This window comes from Oryx dammah, unplaced genomic scaffold (genome assembly GCF_014754425.2).
Source record: "Oryx dammah isolate SB20612 unplaced genomic scaffold, SCBI_Odam_1.1 HiC_scaffold_29, whole genome shotgun sequence".
Taxonomy (NCBI): Eukaryota; Metazoa; Chordata; class Mammalia; order Artiodactyla; family Bovidae; genus Oryx; species Oryx dammah.
The window spans coordinates 65,700,967-65,721,948 of NW_024070213.1; the positions used below are offsets into that span (position 1 = coordinate 65,700,967).

The window sequence follows — 20,982 nt, forward strand, 5'->3', positions numbered from 1 at the left end:
AGGCCAATGAATACAATTCCTGCTGGTCCTCAGAGCCAGCTTATCAAAGGAAGTGACCTCTGAACAGAAGGCACATGAGCTTGGATATCAAACATGTGCACAGTCTGTTTTGAGGAGATACTAGCATACCAAAGTGAGACACAGGGAGATATGACTGCTAGTCTCTCCATTATCTGGACAGTATTGCAGTCAACTCCTGGATGTGTGTTAAATTAGAAGCCTGGTCCTCTTGATGACAGATTTTATAATAAATCCACAGATCTCTGTAGTGGGAAGACAGGATGTTTCAGTCTAGTGCTTCTGCAGTGGGCCCTGCTGGGGGAGGATACCAGTGGAGAGTCCATGTTTTCCCATTAAGAACTCTTTTTTAGTTCACAATAGCCTTATGGGTTTCATGGACACAATACCTGTTGTCTTTCAGAGGGAGATGTTTTAGGGAGCTCTCTCCCAGGTATAAATCTGAGAAGTTGGGGCATGAGATATGGGGTCTAAACCTTTCTCTTCTCATGGAAGCATTGTGACTTCTTTCCCATTATATGCTGATGCTCATGTGTCCCAATTATATGTTGCCAAGAATGGAGTATGACAAAATTGCTCCTCATCCTCCCCTACCCATTTTTTCTCTTTTGTCAAATGTATGTGAGCCACTCACTCAGCTCATTTCTGAATTTCTTTCAGAAGAAAGAATCTTCCATTTGTAGCTGTAGATTTAGTGTGTTCATGGAGGAGGTAAGTTCAGAAGCTTCCTGTATCGTCATGAAATTAAACTCTTACTGTTGAGTTTTGGAAGTTGTTTATATACTCTAGAGACTAGTCATTTATTGAATATGTGGTTTGAAAATATTTTATCCAAGTCCATCATCTGCCTTTTCAATCTTTTCACATGATATTTCACAAAGCAAGTTTTAAAATTTTGATGAGATTCAAGCTATTAATTAATACTTATGGATCATATGGGCTTCCCAGGTGGCTCAGAGGTTAAAGTGTCTGCCTGCAGTTTGGGAGACTTGGGTTTGATCCCTGGGTCAGGAAGATCCCCTGGAGAAGGAAATGGCAACCCACTCCAGTACTCTTGCCTGGAAAATTCCATGGATGGAGGAGTCTGGTAGGCTACAGTCCAGGGGTCACAGAGTCAGACACGACTGAGCAACTTCACTTCACTTCACTTCGCTTCATGGATCATATATTTAGTATCAAGTCTAAGAACTTTTTGCCAACTGTAGATTCCAAATATTTTCCCCCATGTTTTTTTCCTAAAAGCTTTATAGTTTTGCATTTCACATTCAAGCCCACAATATCTTTGGAGTTAATGTTTGTATAAGGTGTGAAGTTTAGGTTAAGATTTTGGGGGGTTTTATTTTGTTGATCTGTTTTATTGTTTGCCTGTGAGTGTACAATTGTCCCTGCACAATTCGTTGAAGATAATGTAATACTTTGGAAGTTTTATTTCGGCTATTGTATGGGGAATGGATTATGGTAAGGGGAGGTAGCTCAGCTGGTAAAGCACTGCCTGCAATGCAGGAGACCATGGTTCAATTACTGGGAATGGGATCGAACTGGCAAAGGGATGGGCTACCCACTCCCATATTCTTGGGCTTCCCTGGTGGTTCAGATGGTAAAGAATCTACCTAAAATCAGGAGACCTGGGTTTGATCCCTGGGTTGGCAAGATCTGCTGGAGAAGAAAATGGCAACCAATTCCAGTATTCTTGCCTGGAGAATCTCCATGGAAAGAGGAGCCTGGTAGGTTACTCTCCATGGTGTCACAAAGTGTCGAACACAACTGAGTGACTAAGCACAGCACAACACAGCTTAGTCAGAGAACAGACGGAGAAGTGGGGGAAGAGCAGCGAATAGGAATAAGGTGACCAGTTTTTTTTTTTTTTTTCATGTGTCTAGGTAAGAGATGATGGTGAATTGTAACAGGTGATAGCAGAGGAGATAAAACAAAATATTCAATAGATTTAGAGTGTTTGTAGATGTGGAGTAAATAGCACTTGCTGATGGTATTAGTTGTAGCAGTGAAAGAAAGAAATTAGAGATGAATAAGTTTTAATGTGAGAAACTGAGTGTATTATAACTCTATTTATGAAATTAAAGGAGACTGAGAAAGAAGAGCTGAAGGTTAAGACAGAGGAATCAGAGCTTCTGTTTTGTCCATATTCTGTTTGAACACTAATTAGACATTTGGGTGAAGATGTCAAGTAGATTGTTGGAATAAGGATCTTGGCATTCAAGGGCAAGATTAAGGCTAAGAATACTAAATTTGAGGAGTCATTAGCATGAATAATATTTTTAGGGAGGAAATGTAAATAGAAAAGATCAAATCTTTCATCATTGTCTTAGATTAAGAAATTAAGTCTCCTGAAAGATCACATGTGTATATTTCCTAAAAGTGATGAAGTTGTGTTAACTACTAATCTAACCCAGTAAAATTCTATTTAATTATTTATACTTGGCATGCATCTTTGATCAAATATTTTAATATATTTTATTGTAAGAAATTACTAATTACCTAAATTAAATTATATATTTTAGTAGTCTCTTGTATGTGTGTTATTGCACCTAAAAATGAGAATCTGGTAAAATAAAAGGCCTTAGCTTATGCTTTATAATCATTTGTCTTTCAAGAATAGCTTCAATGAAACTAAAAAAACATACTGAAATAAATTACGTTGGCTAAACATGATGTATTTTTAACCTCAGAAACTATGATAATAAGTGAAGATAACCCTCATAATTCCAATCAATCCTCACGTTTTATGGGTTTCAAAGGACCCTGAGGGACTAGTTTAGTGTTCTGGATACAATGAAAAGATTCAAGTCTGCTTTGGAGTGTATCACAGCTTTTTTTTTTTTTTAATGAATCCTTAGTCATGGATATTTATGAATCCCTATAGGCTGAAAGAAAAGTTGATTCAAAATGTGTATCTTCATTGAAAATGGGGTAGAGGAATTTACCTGAAGATATTAATATGGCTCTACAGACAGCTCTGTAGTGAACTCCAAGCATTTATATTAAAAAAGATATGTGCAAAAGATAAGAACACATTGAATACAGACTGTGTATAATACAGATTTGTATGAATAGTAATTAAAAATCAATAACTGAGACCTCTAGAAAATTATTAAACTAACTCTCTTTAATTTCTTCTCAATAGAAAGGCCAGAACACCTCTTTTTGGCTAGATGCTTGTATGTTAAATGGTGATTGAGAGAGAATTTCAAAATATAATGGAGAGTATAAGTATTTTGGCATTTGGGAAGACTTAGAGACCAGCTACTGGTTTGAAGCCCTGAGACAGCTATGTCTCTGAATCAAGGTTCCCTATAAATTCATAGTCATTATGTACATCTCCACATAAAGGTTTAAGTATTAAATGAGACTATATAAATCAAGGGTCTGGTGTTAGAGTAGGTGTGTTTCAAAATACAGTATTTTTCTTTAATTTCTGTTTCATTTATGCTTGCTATCTCCAAAAGAATCACTCTCTACTGCAGCAGATAATTAATAAGAGTAATAAGGAATCAGACACATATATGTATATAGGAAGACATTCTTTCAATGGATTCATGCATCAGTTTCAGATGGATTATTTCTCAAAATTATTGAAAGAATTTAGATTACAACACCAAATCATTAAATGACAATCATTAAGTAATCAGAGATAATGTAGAAGCACTGGGAGATGAAGGGTAGTAAACGTTCTGATTTCCAAAGATTAAAAGAGAAATAATGGTTGGATTATCGCACAAAGAGTTGATGTACTCTAGTCTAGGTTACATAATAATTCTGAGTAACGCAGAATTCACTATAGTGTTAACAGTGAAAGTGAAAGTCACGCAGTTGTGTCTGACTCTTTGCAGCCCCAAGGACTATACAGTCCATGGAATTCTCCAGGCCAGAATACTGGAGTGGGTAGCTGTGCCCTTCTGCAGGGGATCTTCTCAACCCAGAGATCGAACCCAGATCTCCCCCATTGCAGGCAGATTCTTTACCAGCTGAGCCACAAGGGAAGCCCAAGAACACTGGAGTGGGTAGCCGATCCCTTCTCCAGGGGATCTTCGCAACCCAGGAATTGAACCAGGGTCTCCTGCATTTCAAGCAGATTCTTTACAAATTGATGAGTGTTGACAGAGTTACAGTGAAATATAACTAAGCCACACAATTCTAAAAAAAAGACATGTAAACCTCTTCATTCTAACTGGACATTTGTTTGGAATATTAAACTGGATGTAGAGGAATCTTGACTTGTGATAGCATCCCATGTGCTATCATGGTTGTGTGTGTGTGTGTGCTCAGTCGTGTCCAACTCTGTGACTCCATGGACTGTAGCCCGCTAGACTCCTCTGTCCATGGAATTTTCCAGGCAAGAATACAGGAGCAGGATGCTATTTCCTTCTCCAGGGAACCTTCACAACCCAGGGATCAAACCTGCATCTCCTGCATTGGCGGGCAGAATCTTTACCACTGTGCCACCTGAAAAGCCTTGGTTGTGGAAATACTGAAAGACGACTTCTGGTCAGCAGTGGAGAGCACACAAAGACTCTACTAAGATCTTGGTTATTTGCTCATCTCTTCTTTTACATTGTTTAGTCCAGATGAGACATCATCTGCATAGATAGTGTTGATCCACATGCAGAGTTTTACATGCAATCTAGCATTTAACCTTGTTTTATTTGTACAGCATCAAACCAATTAACCTAGAAACTGCAAGCATCTTTACTTATAACCCATATGATTTATTACCCATCAAAATTGATAACAAGTCAGTGCTTAAGACCACAGGTTCTGTAGCCAGATAGCCAGGATTTGAATCCTTCTCTACCACTTTTTAGCTAGCAAATTATTATATTTAACCCCTCCTATTCAGTTTCCTATCAGCAAAATGTAGACAATCATAGTACCACCTTCATTAAGTGGTTGTGAAGACTAAATGAGTTAAAATTTGTAGAGGGCTTAAAACTATACATGGCGTAATCACCTAAAAATGTGAAGTAAACACTGAATTAAAATAAAGTATTGTTTTAATTTTGTCTTTAAGACTGCTCACTTAGAGATGGTCTTTTCAAGAGAATTTATTTATAATTAGGAGTGAGAAGATAAAATACGATTCACTGCTTAGAATAGCTTAGCCATACACAAACAACATTTACTCAAATCTAAAGGTATTTAGATGTACCTGAGAAAAGAAGAAAAGCTAAAGACAAAGGAGAAAAGGAAAGATATACTGATTTGAATGCAGAGTTTCAAAGAATAGCAAGGAGAGATGAGAAAGCTTTCCTCGGTGATCAATACGAAGAAATAGAGGAAAACAATAGAATGGGAAAAACTAGAGATCTCTTCAAGAAAACAGAGATTCCAACAGAACATTTTGCACAAAAATGGGCATAATAAAGGACAGAAATGGTATAGACCTGACAGAAGCAGAAGATATTAAGAAGAGGTGGCAACAATACCCAGAACTATACAAAATGATCTTTAGGACCCAGATAACCACGATGGTGTGATCACTCATCTAGAGCCAGACATCCTAGAATGTGAACTCAAGGGGGCCTTAGGAAGCAACACTACCAACAAAGCTAGTGGAGGTGATGGAATTCCAGTTGAGCTCTTTCAAATCCTAAAAGATGATGCTGTGAAAGTGCTGCACTCAATATGCCAGCAAATTTGGAAAACTCAGCAATGGCCACAGGATTGGAAAAGGTCAGTTTTCATTCCAATCTCAAAGAAAGGCAATGCCAAAGAATGTTCAAACTACTGCACAAGTGCACTCATCTCACACGCTAGCAAAGAAATGCTCAAAATTCTCCAAGCCAAGTTGTGAACCATGAAATTTCAGATGTTCAACCTGGATTTAGAAAAGGCAGAGGAACTAGAGATCAAATTGCCAACATCCGTTGGATCTTTGAAAAAGCAAGAGAGTTCCAGAAAAACATCTACTTTTGCTTTATTGACTACATCAAAGACTTTGACTGTGTGGATCACCACAAACTGTGGAAAATTTTTAAAGAGATGGTAATACCAGACCACCTGACCTAATTCCTGAGAAATCTGTGTGCAGGTCAACAAGTAACAGTCAGGATGGGAGGGCGGTCATAAGATGGAGGAGGAATAGGAAGGGAAGACCAGTTTCTCCCTCACAAATTCCTCAAAAGATCATTTCAACGCGGAGCAAACTCCACAAAACAACCTCTGAATGCAGGCAGAGGACATCAGGCAACCAGAAAAGCAGATCATTGTCTTCAAAAACAGGTAGGAAAAAATATAAAAGACGAGAAAAGAGACAAAGGAGGTGGGGAGGGAGCTCCGTCCCGGGAAGGGAAGCCCTTCCCGGGAAGGGAATTCTAAGAAGAGAGGTTTCCAAACACCAGGAAACACTCTCCCTGCCGAGTCTGTGGCGAGCCTTGGAAACACAGAGGGCAACATAACAGGAAGGAAAAACAAATAAATAATTAAAACCAACAGATTACAAGCCCAACAGTAACTCCCCCAGCGGAAAAGCAGCGCAGACGCCTACAACCGCCGCTAGCAAGTGGGGGCAGGGCAAGGAAGCGCAGGAGGCGCGGGCTGCCGTGCTCAGTAAGAAGCGGGCAGAAACGCCCCACGCGTAACCAGAGCGATGGAACCTGGGCTAGCAAACCAGACTGGGGGATAGCTACCACGCGAAAAGCTGGAACATAAAACGCTGCCAGGACCGCGCACAGAACAAAGGACGGAACGGAAATAGCCGGCTGCAGACCATCTCCTGCCGGGGACAGGCAGCCAGAGCCGTAAGGGCTGGAAAGGGGCAATTGCAGCCCCGGAGAGACTTTACCTAACAAACTGCAGGCAGACTTCTTTGCTGAGACTTCAGGGGGAGCAGGACAGTCACCATCTGCCTCACAAGGAGCGCCAGCAGTACACCCAGAAAACTGAGCAGTAGAGACAGAGAAGGGGACAAGTCGCGGCGACCGCGCTCGCCAAGCTCCTCAGCTGCTCGGACCTGGGAGGGGCGCAGGGCGCAGTCCCAACTGAGTCTGTGCCTCTGAGGGCTACCTGGGCGCCAAACCTGAGCGGCTTGGACCGGGGAGGTGCGCACAGCCTGGGGCCGGCCTTGGACGTTTCCCGGCTGAGCACCGTGGAGCCGGAGCAGTTTGTTCGCCATGGCGGGGGACAGGTCCAGCGGGGCTGAGACGCTGTGTGCCCACGACAGTGCTATTTGTTTGCACCATCCCCCCTTCCCCACAGCACGACTGAACTAGTGAGCCTAAAAAAAAAAAAAAAAAGTGTCCACCACCGCCCCCCTGTGTCAGGACGGAACTCAGACACTGAAGAGACCAGCAAACAGAAGAAGTCAAACAGAGGGAACCACCTTGGAAGTGACCCCACACGGCCCATAACATCAGAGAAGGGCCAGATATATCTTCACTATTTTTACAATCATTCCTTATTATTTTTTTCTTTTTCTTTTTTTTTCTAACTTTTTTTTAATTGTTAAGTCTTCTATTTCTCCTCTAATTTTTAATTTCTATAACTTACTATTACTTTTCAAAAAAAAAAAAGACTCTACTTTTTTTAAGGCAAACACCATATATAGTCTTTGTGTGGTTGTTGTTGGTATTTCTTTTTTAATCTTGTGTTTTTTTTTCTTTCTTTTTTTTTCTTATTATTTTTTCTTCTTATTATTTTTTTTTCTTTCTTCCTTCTGCTTCTTCTCTTTAATATTGTATTTTTGAAAATCCAACCTCTACTCTAGGTTTTTTAATCTTTGCCTTTCGGTTTTTGTTGTCAATTTTGTACATTTCAAAACCCAATTTTACCTGACAGCGAGATTACTGGCTTGACCACTCTCTCCTCCTTTTGGACTCTCCTTTTTCTCCACCAGGTGGCCTCTGTCTCTCCCCCCCCCCCCCCCATCTCTTCTATATCCAACTCTGTGATTCTCTGTGTGTTCTAGATGGTGGAGAACACCTAAGGAACTGATTACTGGCTGGACTTGTCTCTCTCCTTTTCATTACTCTCTCTTACCCTCCTGGCCACCTCTGTCTACTTCCTCCCTCTCCTCTTCCCTGTATAACTCCGTGAATACCTCTGAGCGGTCCAGACTATGGAGTGCACATAAGGAAGTGACTATTGACTAGCTTGCTTTCTCCTCTTTTGATCTCACCACATCTCATTCCAGTCACCTCTAACTACCCCCTCCCTCTTCTCTTCTCCATGTAACCCAGTGAACCTCTCTGGGTGTCCCTCAATGTGGAGAAACCTTTCTTCTTTAACCTTGATGTTTTATCATCGGTGCTGTATAGATGGAGAAGTCTAGAGACCACTGTAAAAATAAAACCGAAAACCAGAAGCAGGAGGCTTAAGTCCAAAGCTTGAGAACATCAGAGAACTCCTGAATTCAGGGAACATTAAGCAATAGGAGCTCATCAAACGCCTCCATACCTACACTGAAACAAAGCTCCACCCAAGGGCCAACAAGTTCCAGAACAAGACATATCACACAAATTCTCCAGCAACACAGGAACACACCCCTGAGCTTCAATATACAGGCAGCTCAAAGTTACTCCAAAACTTTAGACGTCTCATAACCCATTACTGGTCACTCCACTGCACTCCAGAGAGAAGAAACCCAGCTTCACCCACCAGACCTCCAACACAAGCCTCCCTAACCAGGAAACCTTGACAAGCCACTGATACAACCCCACCCACAGTGAGGAAGCTCCACAATAAAGAGAACTCCACAAATTACCAGAATATAAAAAGGCCATCCCAAACGCAGCAATATAACCAAGATGAAGAGACAGAGGAATACTCAGCAGGTAAAGGAACAGGAGAAATGCCCACCAAACCAAACAAAAGAGGAAGAGATAGGGAATCTACCTGAGAAAGAATTCCGAATATTGATAGTGAAAATGATCCAAAATCTTGAAATCAAAATGGAATCACAGATAAATAGCCTAGAGACAAGGATTGAGAAGATGCAAGAAAGGTTTAACAAGGACCTAGAAGAAATAAAAAAGAGTCAATATACAATGATTAACAGAAGAAATGAGATCAGAAACACTCTGGAGGCAACAAATAATAGAATAACGGAGGCAGAAGATAGGATTAGTGAAATAGAAGATAGAATGGTAGAAATAAATGAATCAGAGAGAAAAAAAGAAAAACGAATTAAAAGAAATGAGGACAATCTCAGAGACCTCCAGGACAATATGAAACGCTCCAACATTTGAATTATACGAGTCCCAGAAGAAGAAGACAAAAAGAAAGACCATGAGAAAATCCTTGAGGAGATAATAGTTGAAAACTTCCCTAAAATGGGGAAGGAAATAATCACCCAAGTCCAAGAAACCCAGAGAGTTCCAAATAGGATAAACCCAAGGCGAAACACCCCAAGACACATATTAATCAAATTAACAAAGATCAAACACAAAGAAAAACTATTAAAAGCAGCAAGGGAAAAACAACAAATAACACACAAGGGGATTCCCATAAGGATAACAGCTGATCTCTCAATAGAAACTCTTCAGGCCAGAAGGGAATGGCAAGACATACTTAAAGTGATGAAAGAAAATAACCTACAGCCCAGATTACTATACCCAGCAAGGATCTCATTCAAATACGAAGGAGAAATCAAAAGCTTTACAGACAAGCAAAAGCTGAGAGAATTCAGCACCACCAAACCAACTCTCCAACAAATTCTAAAGGATATTCTCTAGAAAGGAAACACAAAAAGGGAGTATAAACCCGAACCCAAAATAATAAAGTAAATGGCAACGGGATCATACTTATCAATAATTACCTTAAATGTAAATGGATTGAATGCCCCAACCAAAAGGCAAAGACTGGCCGAATGGATACAAAAACAAGAACCCTCTATATGCTGCTTACAAGAGACCCACCTCAAAACAAGGGACACATACAGACTGAAAGTGAAGAGTTGGAAAAAGATATTCCATGCAAATAGAGACCAAAAGAAAGCAGGAGTGGCAATACTCATATCCGATAAAATAGACTTTAAAACAAAGGCTGTGAAAAGAGACAATGAAGGCCACTACATAATGATCAAAGGATCAATCCAAGAAGAAGATATAACAATTATAAATATATATGCACCCAATATAGGAGCACTGCAATATGTAGGACAAATGCTAACAAGTGTGAAAGGGGAAATTAACAACACCACAATAATAGTGGGAGACTTTAATACCCCACTCACACCTATGGACAGATCAACTAAACAGAAAATTAACAAAGAAATGCAAACTTTAAATGATACATTAGACCAGTTAGACCTAATTGATATCTATAGGACACTTCACCCCAAAACAATGAATTTCACCTTTTTCTCAAGTGCTCATGGAACCTTCTCCAGGATAGATCACATCCTGGGCCATAAATATAACCTTGATAAATTCAAAAAAATCGAAATCATTCCAAGCATCTTTTCTGACCATAATGCACTAAGATTAGATCTCAATTACAGGAGGAAAACTATTAAAAATTCCAACATATGGAGGCTGAGCAACACGCTTCTGAATAACCAACAAATCACAGAAGAAATCAAAAAAGAAATCAAAATATGCATAGAAATCAATGAAAATGAAAACACAACAACCCAAAACCTGTGGGACACTATAAAAGCAGTGCTAAGAGGAAAGTTCATAGCAATACAGGCATACCTCAAGAAACAAGAAACAAGTAAATAAATAACCTAACTCTACACCTAAAGCAACTAGAAAAGGAAGAATTGGAGAACCCCAGAGTTAGCAGAAGGAAAGAAATCTTAAAAATTAGGGCAGAAATAAATGCAAAAGAAACAAAAGAGACCATAGCAAAAATCAACAAAACCAAAAGCTGATTCTTTGAAAGGATAAATAAAATTGACAGACCATTAGCCAGACTCATCAAGAAGCAAAGAGAGAAAAATCAAATCAATAAAATTAGAAATGAAAATGGAGAGATCACAACAGACAACACAGAAATACAAAGGATCATAAGAGACTACTATCAGCAATTATATGCCAATGAAATGGACAACGTGGAAGAAATGGACAAATTCTTAGAAAAGTACAATTTTCCAAAACTGAACCAGGAAGAAATAGAAAATCTTAACAGACCCATCACAAGCACGGAATTTGAAACTGTAATCAGAAATCTTCCAGCAAACAAAAGCCCAGGTCCAGACGGCTTCACAGCTGAATTCTACCAAAAATTTAGAGAAGAGTTAACACCTATCCTACTCAAACTCTTCCAGAAAATTGCAGAAGAAGGGAAACTTCCAAACTCATTCTATGAGGCCACCATCACCCTAGTACCAAAACCTGACAAAGATACTACAAAAAAGAAAACTACAGGCCAATATCACTGATGAACATAGATGCAAAAATCCTCAACAAAATTCTAGCAATCAGAATCCAACAACACATTAAAAAGATTGTACACCATGACCAAGTGGGCTTTATCCCAGGGATGCAAAGATTCTTCAACATCCGCAAATCAATCCATGTAATTCACCACATTAACAAATTGAAAAATAAAAGCCATATGATTATCTCAATAGATGCAGAGAAGGTCTTTGACAAAATTCAACATCCACCTATGATAAAAACTCTCCAGAAAGCAGGAATAGAAGGAACATACCTCAACATAATAAAAGCTATATATGACAAACCCACTGCAAACATTATCCTCAATGGTGAAAAATTGAAAGCATTTCCCCTAAAGTCAGGAACAAGACAAGAGTGCCCACTTTCACCACTACTATTCAACATAGTTCTGGAAGTTTTAGCCACAGCAATCAGAGCAGAAAAAGAAATAAAAGGAATCCAGATTGGAAAAGAAGAAGTAAAACTCTCACTGTTTGCAGATGACATGATCCTCTACATAGAAAACCCTAAAGACTCTACCAGAAAATTACTAGAGCTAATTAATGAATATAGTAAAGTTGCAGGATATAAAATCAACACACAGAAATCCCTTGCATTCCTATACACTAATAATGAGAAAGTAGAAAAAGAAATTAAGGAAACAATTCCATTCACCATTGCAACAAAAAGAATAAAATACTTAGGAATATATCTACCTAAAGAAACTAAAGACCTATATATAGAAAACTATAAAACACTGATGAAAGAAATCAAAGAGAACACTAATAGATGGAGAAATATACCATGTTCATGGATAAGAAGAATCAATATAGTGAAAATGAGTATACTACCCAAAGCAATTTACAAATTCAATGCAATCCCTATCAAGCTACCAGCGATACTTTTCACAGAACTAGAACAAATAATTTCAAGATTTGTATGGAAATACAAAAAACCTCGAATAGCCAAAGCTATCTTGAGAAAGAAGAATGGAACTGGAGGAATCAACCTGCGTGACTTCAGGCTCTACTACAAAGCCACAGTCATCAAGACAGTATGGTATTGGCACAAAGACAGAAATATAGATCAATGGAACAAAATAGAAAGCCCAGAGATAAATCCACACACATATGGACACCTTATCTTTGACAAAGGAGGCAAGAATATACAATGGAGTAAAGACAATCTCTTTAACAAGTGGTGCTGGGAAAACTGGTCAACCACTTGTAAAAGAATGAAACTAGATCACTTTCTAACACCGCACACAAAGATAAACTCAAAATGGATTAAAGATCTAAATGTAAGACCAGAAACTATAAAACTCCTAGAGGAGAACATAGGCAAAACACTCTCCGACATAAACCACAGCAGGATCCTCTATGATCCACCTCCCAGAATTCTGGAAATAAAAGCAAAAATAAACCAATGGGACCTAATTAAAATTAAAAGCTTCTGCACAACAAAGGAAAATATAAGCAAAGTGAAAAGACAGCCTTCCGAATGGGAGAAAATAATAGCAAATGAAGCAACTGACAAACAACTAATCTCAAAAATATACAAGCAACTCCTGCAGCTCAATTCCAGAAAAATAAATGACCCAATCAAAAAATGGGCCAAGGAACTAAATAGACATTTCTCCAAAGAAGACATACGGATGGCTAACAAACACATGAAAAGATGCTCAACATCACTCATTATTAGAGAAATGCAAATCAAAACCACAATGAGGTACCACTTCACACCAGTCAGAATGTCTGCAATCCAAAAATCTGCAAGCAATAAATGCTGGAGAGGGTGTGGAGAGAAGGGAACCCTCCTACACTGTTGGTGGGAATGCAAACTAGTACAGCCACTATGGAGAACAGTGTGGAGATTCCTTAAAAAATTGCAAATAGATCTGCCTTATGACCCAGCAATCCCACTGCTGGGCATACACACTGAGGAAACCAGAATTGAAAGATACACATGTACCCCAATGTTCATCGCAGCACTGTTTATAATAGCCAGGACATGGAAACAACCTAGATGTCCATCAGCAGATGAATGGATAAGAAAGTGGTGGTACATATATACAATGGAGTATTACTCAGCCATTAAAAAGAATACATTTGAATCAGTTCTGATGAGATGGATGAAACTGGAGCCAATTATACAGAGTGAAGTAAGCCAGAAAGAAAAACACCAATACAGTATACTAACACATATATATGGAATTTAGAAAGATGGCAATGATGACCCTGTATGCAGGACAGCAAAAAAGACACAGATGTGTATAACGGACTTTTGGACTCAGTGGGAGAGGGAGAGGGTGAGATGACTTGGAAGAATGTATTGAAACATGTATAATATCATGTAAGAATCGAATTGCCAGTCTATGTCCGATGCAGGATATGGCACGCTTGGGGCTGGTATGCGGGGATGACCCAGAGAGATGTTGTGGGGAGGGGGGTGGGAGGGGGGTTCAGGTTTGGGAGCGCATGTACACCCATGGTGGATTCATGTCATTGTATGGCAAAACCAATATAGAATTGTAAAGTAAAATAAAAAATAAATAAAGTTTAAAAAAATAAAAATAAACAAGTAACAGTCAGAACTGGATATGGAACAACAGACTGGTTCCAAATTGAGAAAGGAGTATGTCAAGGCTGTATATGGTCATCCTGCTTATTTAACCTATATGCAGAGTACATCATGCCAAATGCTGGACAGGATGAAACAAAAGCTGGAATCAAGATTGCAAGGAGAAATATCAATAACCTCAGATATGCAGAGGATACCACCCTTATGGTAGAAAGCAAAGAACTAAAGAGCCTTTTGATGAAAGTGAAAGAGAGTGAAAAGATTGGCTTAAAACTCAACATTCAGAAAACTAAAATCATGGCATCTGGTCCCATCACTTCATGGCAAATAGATGGGGAAATAGCAGAAACAGTGGCTGACTTTATTTTTGGGGTCTCCAAAATCACTGCAGATGGTGACGGAGCCATGAAATTTAAAAATGCTTACTCCTTGAAAGTAAACCTATGACCAACCTAGATAGCATATTAAAAAGCAGAGACATTATTTTGCCAACAAAGCTCTGTCTAGTCCAAGCTATGGCTTTTCCAGCAGTCATGTATGGATGTGAGAAAAGTGAGAGTGAATTCAGTCAGTCGTGTCCGACTTTTTGTGACCCCAAGGACTGTAGTCGGCCAGACTCCTCCAGCCTTGGGATTTTCTAGGCAAGAATACTGGACTGGGTTGCTATTTCCATCTCCAGGGGATCTTCCTGATTTCCTGTGGCTCAGATGGTAAAGAGTCTGCCTATAATGCATGCAAAGAAAGCTGAGCACCAAAGAATTGATGCTTTTGAACTGTGGTGTTGGAGAAGACTCTTGAGAGTCCCTTGGACTGCAAGGAGATCCAACCAGTCCATCCTAAAGGAGATCAGTCCTGGGTGTTCATTGGAGGGACTGATGTTGAAGCTTAAACTCCAATATTTTGGCCACCTGATGTGAAAAACTGACTCATTGGAAAAAACCCTGATGTTGGGAAAGTTTGAAGGCAGAAGGAGAAGGGGAAGACAGAGGATGAGATGGTTGGATGGCATCACCGATTCAGTGGCCATGAGTTTAGGTAAACTCCGGGAGTTGGTGATGGACAGGGAGGCCTGGTGTGCTGTGGTCCATGGGGTCGCAGAGAGTTGGACACAACTGAGCAACTGAAGTAAACTGAACTGTACAGCCAAGCAGCTATCTGTATATAGGCCTTCGTTTAAATATTTTTCTATTATGCTTTATCACTGTGCTATACAGTAGGGCCATGTTGTTTATCCATTTTATATGTACCAATTTGCCTCTGCTAATCCCAAACTCCCAATCCAATCCTCTCACATTTGCCTCCTGCTTGGCCACCACCAGTCTGGTTTCTATGTACATGATTCTATATTTGTTTTGTAGGTAGGTTCATTTGCATCATATTTAGATTCCACATACAAATGATATCATATGGTAGTTGTCTTTCTCTCTCTGACTTAGTATGATCTCTAGTTGCATCCATGTTGCTACAAATAACATTATTTTGTCCTTTTTAAAAATGGCTGATAGTATTCTGTTCTATATATGTAAACTTCTTCTTTATCCAGTCATCTGTTGATGGACATTTAACTTGTTTCCATGTTTCAGCTATTATGAATAGTGCTATGAACATAGGGGTACATGTATCTTTTAAATTATAGTTTTATCTGGATATATCCAAGAATAGGATTGCTGGATTACATGCTGATCATATTTTTAGTTTTCTGAGGAACTTCCACGCTGTTTTTCACAGTGGCTACACCAACGTATATTCCCACCAGCAGTGTAGGAGGGATCCCTTTTCTGCACACCTTGTCCAGCATTTATTTGTAGACTTTTTAATGATGGCCATTCTGACTGATGCAATGTGGTACCTCAACGTAGTTTTGATTTGTATTTCTCTAATAATTAGTGATGTTGAGCATATTTTCCTGTGCCTGCTGGCCATCTGTATTTCTTCTTTGGAGAAGTTTCTCTTTAGGTCCTCTGTCCATTTTTTAGTTGGCTTGTTTTGCTGTTGTTGTCAAGTTGTATGAACTGTTTGTATATTTTTGAAATTAAGCCCTTGTTTGTCACATCATTTGCAAATATTTTCTCCCAAATCTGTACACTGTCCTTTTGTTTATGGTTTTCTTTGCTACTTTAACTTAATCATTATAATAGTCTAGGGCAGCAGAGAAAACCAGATACTATTATTTTTCACAGATGAGAAAAATCAAGGCTCAAAAAATTTTAAACTAATGTGCTTGACTAAAGTCTCAACTTATTTCATGGCCCAGATTCCCTGCAGTGCTCTCAAATAATGCCTAAGTCACAAATCAAAAACCTCTTTCACTTTTATTCTCTATATTTCTTTGAAACTAATACCTCTTTCACAATGGGGAAATTCCGCAGAGCTTCTGTTTACAGTTGCATGAGATGGATGCCGCACAAACTGGGGACTGACATTCCCATAGAGATGTGGCCAAGTGGTGCTTCTTGCATTTGTGCAGAGCCCAACCTATGTGAGCACATGAGGCATGGATGAAACAACTGGCTTTACTGATCCAAAAGCTCAAATTAGAAACACCAAACCCCTGTAGAATTGCCATCCTGGTTTCCATTTCATTGTGTTTTCACCCCAAAGAAGAAAAAAAGATGAAAATCAAACAAAAGTAACTTTAAGAGAAAATTCGTCCCTCTGGTTGAATTTTCTTTTACTTGAAATTCACCCTGTCTATACTCAATTGAATAGAATGACATTTGATTGAACTGACTGGGAAAGAAAGTGACAAGATACATCCAGATCCAGGTTCCCATATTCGGTTTATTGTTTAGTGCAGCAATGCCTGAAATTAAATGAACACACGCAGAAGATTCATCATAATGCTATCTGTGGAGGTCTGTTACAGGGAGACATTGCTATTACAAAGTCTTCCCACAGTTGAACTCTGAAGATGGACTTGGTATTCTGCAGAATAGCACATTTCATGTGAGTCTGAAACCTTTTTTTCCCATATATTCACTGAAATTAGAAATCTGGTAATTGGATTTGTAAAAGTGCCTTGTGAAGTAATTATCTGTAATACATTCTCAAGGATTCTTTCTTAGTAAACCTGTTAGGGATGCTAAGAGATACCTCACACCTTCCCTTTCACAACTGCCACATGGTCCTCTTTGAAACTGGTTCCAATAATGAGTTCCTTTAAAAGAGAAAACAAGCTGTTTCAACTTTTAAAAACTAAATAAGAATCATAAGACAAAAGGATCTAATGTTTAGCTAGAGGTGAAATGAGGAGGGCCAAATAAGTTTCACTCAATGTCATTACAATGCTACCAGAAACAGTTAAGCCAACAAAATATTTAGGCTTCTATTAGTGTTTAGAGATATTGGCAATATATATCATTAGTTTTCATAATGAAATACCACAGAATTTTAAAATGTCTAAAATCATCCTTGTAAAAAATAGAAACCAACACATTGTAAAGCAAGTATCCTCCAGTTAAAAAACTAGCACAGAATAAATTAATAAAATGCATCTAAGGTAAAAATATGTCCAATGCTGGTGATGTTTTAGTAATATATTTGGAATGCCTGACAATGAAATAGCAATAGATTGTTCATGTACTCTAGAATAAATATTTAAATTATAATTTGAGTGTTTCCTAATGCCTTGAAATTAAAAAAGAAATATTTTCCATGAGAACTCACCGGCAAAGACTGACAACAGTGATTATCTTTCTGCCAGTTAGCAGCATGGAAATTAGAAGGAGCCATTTAATCCTTCAGATTGTTTAGCTGTGACATTTTTGATGCATAGTACAAGAGATTTAACTATCAGCCAGAAAACAAACAAAGATTAACATGACATTTGCACTGAGAATCACAATCATGCTCCATTTGCCAGAATCTTTCTTAACAGCTGATACTCAGCATTTCCAAGTTAGGAACAAGTTAGTCAACAAGAAGCAAACTCACTTATTACTAAGTGTGACTAGGTAGTGCATATTAAATCATGAAATGATTTCATTTAATAAGCAATGTCTTCACTACCTGCTGCATCCCAGACATTCTTGCACAATTAGAATTGAGACAGAAAGGCTAGGATTGCAGAAGTTAGACAGCAAACAAATAAGCACTATAAAGGAAAGCAGTGGGAGCATAGAGAAAAGGCATCAGAGTTGGCTTGGGTGGGGGCAGAGGCAGGTCAGGGGAGACTTGGCAGAGACACTCACTGAAGGAAATTCTTATTTTTTTCCTCTTCCTCATTTTATAAAAGGAAAAGAGGCCTTAATGGACTGCAGATAATTACCTCAAAAGCAACTTTTAAAAACTCTATGTAAACTATTTTCAGTTCAAACTTTAAGATATCAACAGGAAATATATATATAACTAAGCTTAATAATAATAACTTAATACTACCTATGCTGAATTATGGAGAAGGAAATGGCAACCCATTTCAGTATTCTTGCCTAGAGAATCCCAGGGACAGAGGAGTCTGGTGGGCTGCCGTCTATGGGGTCGCACAGAGTCAGACACTACTGAAGTGACTTAGCAGCAGCAGCATGCTGAATTAAGTCTTTCTTGAGAGCTTCATTCTAGGAAGACTTTGTTTAAAAATTATTTTACCAATAGTAATCTTATGATGTCTCAATTTTTTCCCATTTAATTCTATGGTAGAATTGTTAACATAATTTGATAATTTGAACTTACAGATCACATCTGTAAAAAACTGACTGGCAAGGTACGAGGAAGATAAAGGTAGAGTCCAGCTTCAGAGACAAAAGAGGTGTTTGGGAGGAGCAACTCCAATATTTTGGCCACCTCATGCAAGAGTTGACTCATTGGAAAAGACTCTGATGCTGGGAGGGATTGAGGGCAGGAGGAGAAGGGGACAACAGAGGATGAGATGGCTGGATGGCATCACCGACTCGATGGACATGAGTTTGAGTGAACTCCAGGAGATGGTGATGGACAGAGAGGCCTGGCGTGCTGCAATTCATGGGGTCGCAAAGAGTTGGACAGAACTGAGTGACTGAACTGAACTGAACTGAACTGAAGGAAGTTTTCAGAACTACATGCAAGGATTGGGTGTGATAGGATTAGCAGTATAAGCATTCTTGTTCAGTCCCTAAGTTGTGTCTGACTCTGTGACCCCATGGACTGTAGCACACCAGACTTCTCTGGCCTTCAGTATCTCTCACAGCTTGCTCAAACTCATGTCAACTGAGTCAGTGATGCCATCCAGTCATCTCATCCTCTGTCTCCCCCTTCTCCTCCTGCCCTCAGTCTTTCCCAACATCAAGGTCTTTTTCCAGTGAATCAGCTCTTTGCATCAGGTAACCAAAGAACTGGAGCTTCAACTTCAGCATCAGTCCTTCCAATGAATAATTCAGGGTTGATTTCCTTTAAGATACCTTTAGTACAGACATGGGGTGGGGGGGTGGGGGTGGGCAGAAAGTATGTAAGGGCAAGAAAGTAGAAGGCCATTTGTATCTGATATAGAGTATAGGTTTTATATCAGGACCATGAGGAGCCATTGGAAAATTAAAGTTGATGTGTACCAAAATCATATTAGAACTGAAAGGTTATTCACATAAACAAGCAAAGTTTGTTGGAGGGGAGTAAGATTAGCATGAAGCCACTAGAGGTGACTAAAAACATGGCCCCAACTCTTCATCCTTTCTCCTATCTAATCTTACAACGTGACTTTACAGCAGCTTTCAGTAAGAAGTGGTGATTTGCAGTGATTTGCAGCTTTCTCCACCTGCAGAATGAGTTACCTTCATAACTGGCTATAGCCATGAAATGTAATCAAAGTGAGTCTTTACCAGTTCTGAGTGTGTATCTTCATGGTTACGGAACCCTGCCTGCTCTGCCGCGAGAACAAGCCAAACTACCACTTGGAAGTAGTCCAGTTGTTCTAGCTAAGGTCATCCTAGACCAGCTTACAGTCAGATACTCCCAGGAGATGTGAAAAAGTCCAGATAGACTCAGCAATGCCTACCCAAACACAGCTCCCTGCATACATAAATGTGAGCCCAGCCAAGCTCAGAAGAACTTGTCAGTTGACCTATAGACTTCAGAAGCAAAACTGAGGATTATCTTTTTATGCTGCTGCATGCAGGAATTGTATATTACACAGCAGTGGGTAACTGATACATCATTCTAACAAATCTTCCCTTGCATTATGAATGGACATAGTAACAGAAAACTTAGCTTCCAGTTAAAAATCAAGCATAAATCCTTAACACAGAATGCAAACTATGCGAAGTCTTTCTTCTGTAACATACTCAGGCCTTAGTGAGGTTCCTTATTGCTAATATAGCCTACCTTCATCAAAATAATAGACTTCTTCTTGAAGCACTGTTTCCCTGCTCTTCATTTCCATGTTGCACTTTGAGTCACTACTCTCTCTCTCTCTCTGCGTGCTGCTCTATGCAAACTCAGTGTTTCGTGGAATTTATCTGAAGATTCTTAAGTTGATTTACTAAAAATTCAGTTTATTATCACTCCCGGGAGGGATATCATTTGAATAAAAGTTAAAAGTTACATTTTATTCACTGCATCTAACATAGTTCTTGGCACATAGTAGGAACACAAAAATGTTTGTTAATGAATTAATGGCTCTCTCTTAATTATTATTCATCCCTAATAAGACTGTTCTCCACTTTCAAATCTATTTCAAGTCTCTATTCCCCTCCCTAGATTTAAAACCAATATTCCTTTTTAACTTGCTCTTTGAATTTTCCTACAGCTCATGACACATGCTTTTCATGGCTAAATTAACCCCCTACTAGTTACTACTCTAAAGGTTAAAATCCTGTCTCTGCCACTTACTATTATGTGACACTGGGGAAATTGCTTGAACACTTTGCGGCCCCAGTTTTTTTAATTAGCAAATCGTAATGTCAATAACACAGATCTCAAGTAAGGTTAAATATACACTTAAAGTGCTTAGAAGCTTCCCTGGTGGCTCAGACCGTAAAGTGTCTGCCTGCCATGAAGGAGATCTGGGTTCGATCCCTGGGTCGGGAAGATCCCCTCTAGAAAGAAATGGCAACCCACTCCAGTAAATCCCATAGTCCGAGGA

At 39.1% G+C, this 20,982-nt stretch overlaps 1 pseudogene; it reads right to left on the reverse strand.

The window, feature by feature from the left end:
- The window catches only part of LOC120858064, a 40,522-nt pseudogene extending 20,242 nt beyond the window's left edge, over positions 1 to 20,280 (reverse strand).
- Positions 20,281 to 20,982: the final 702 nt, after the last annotated feature.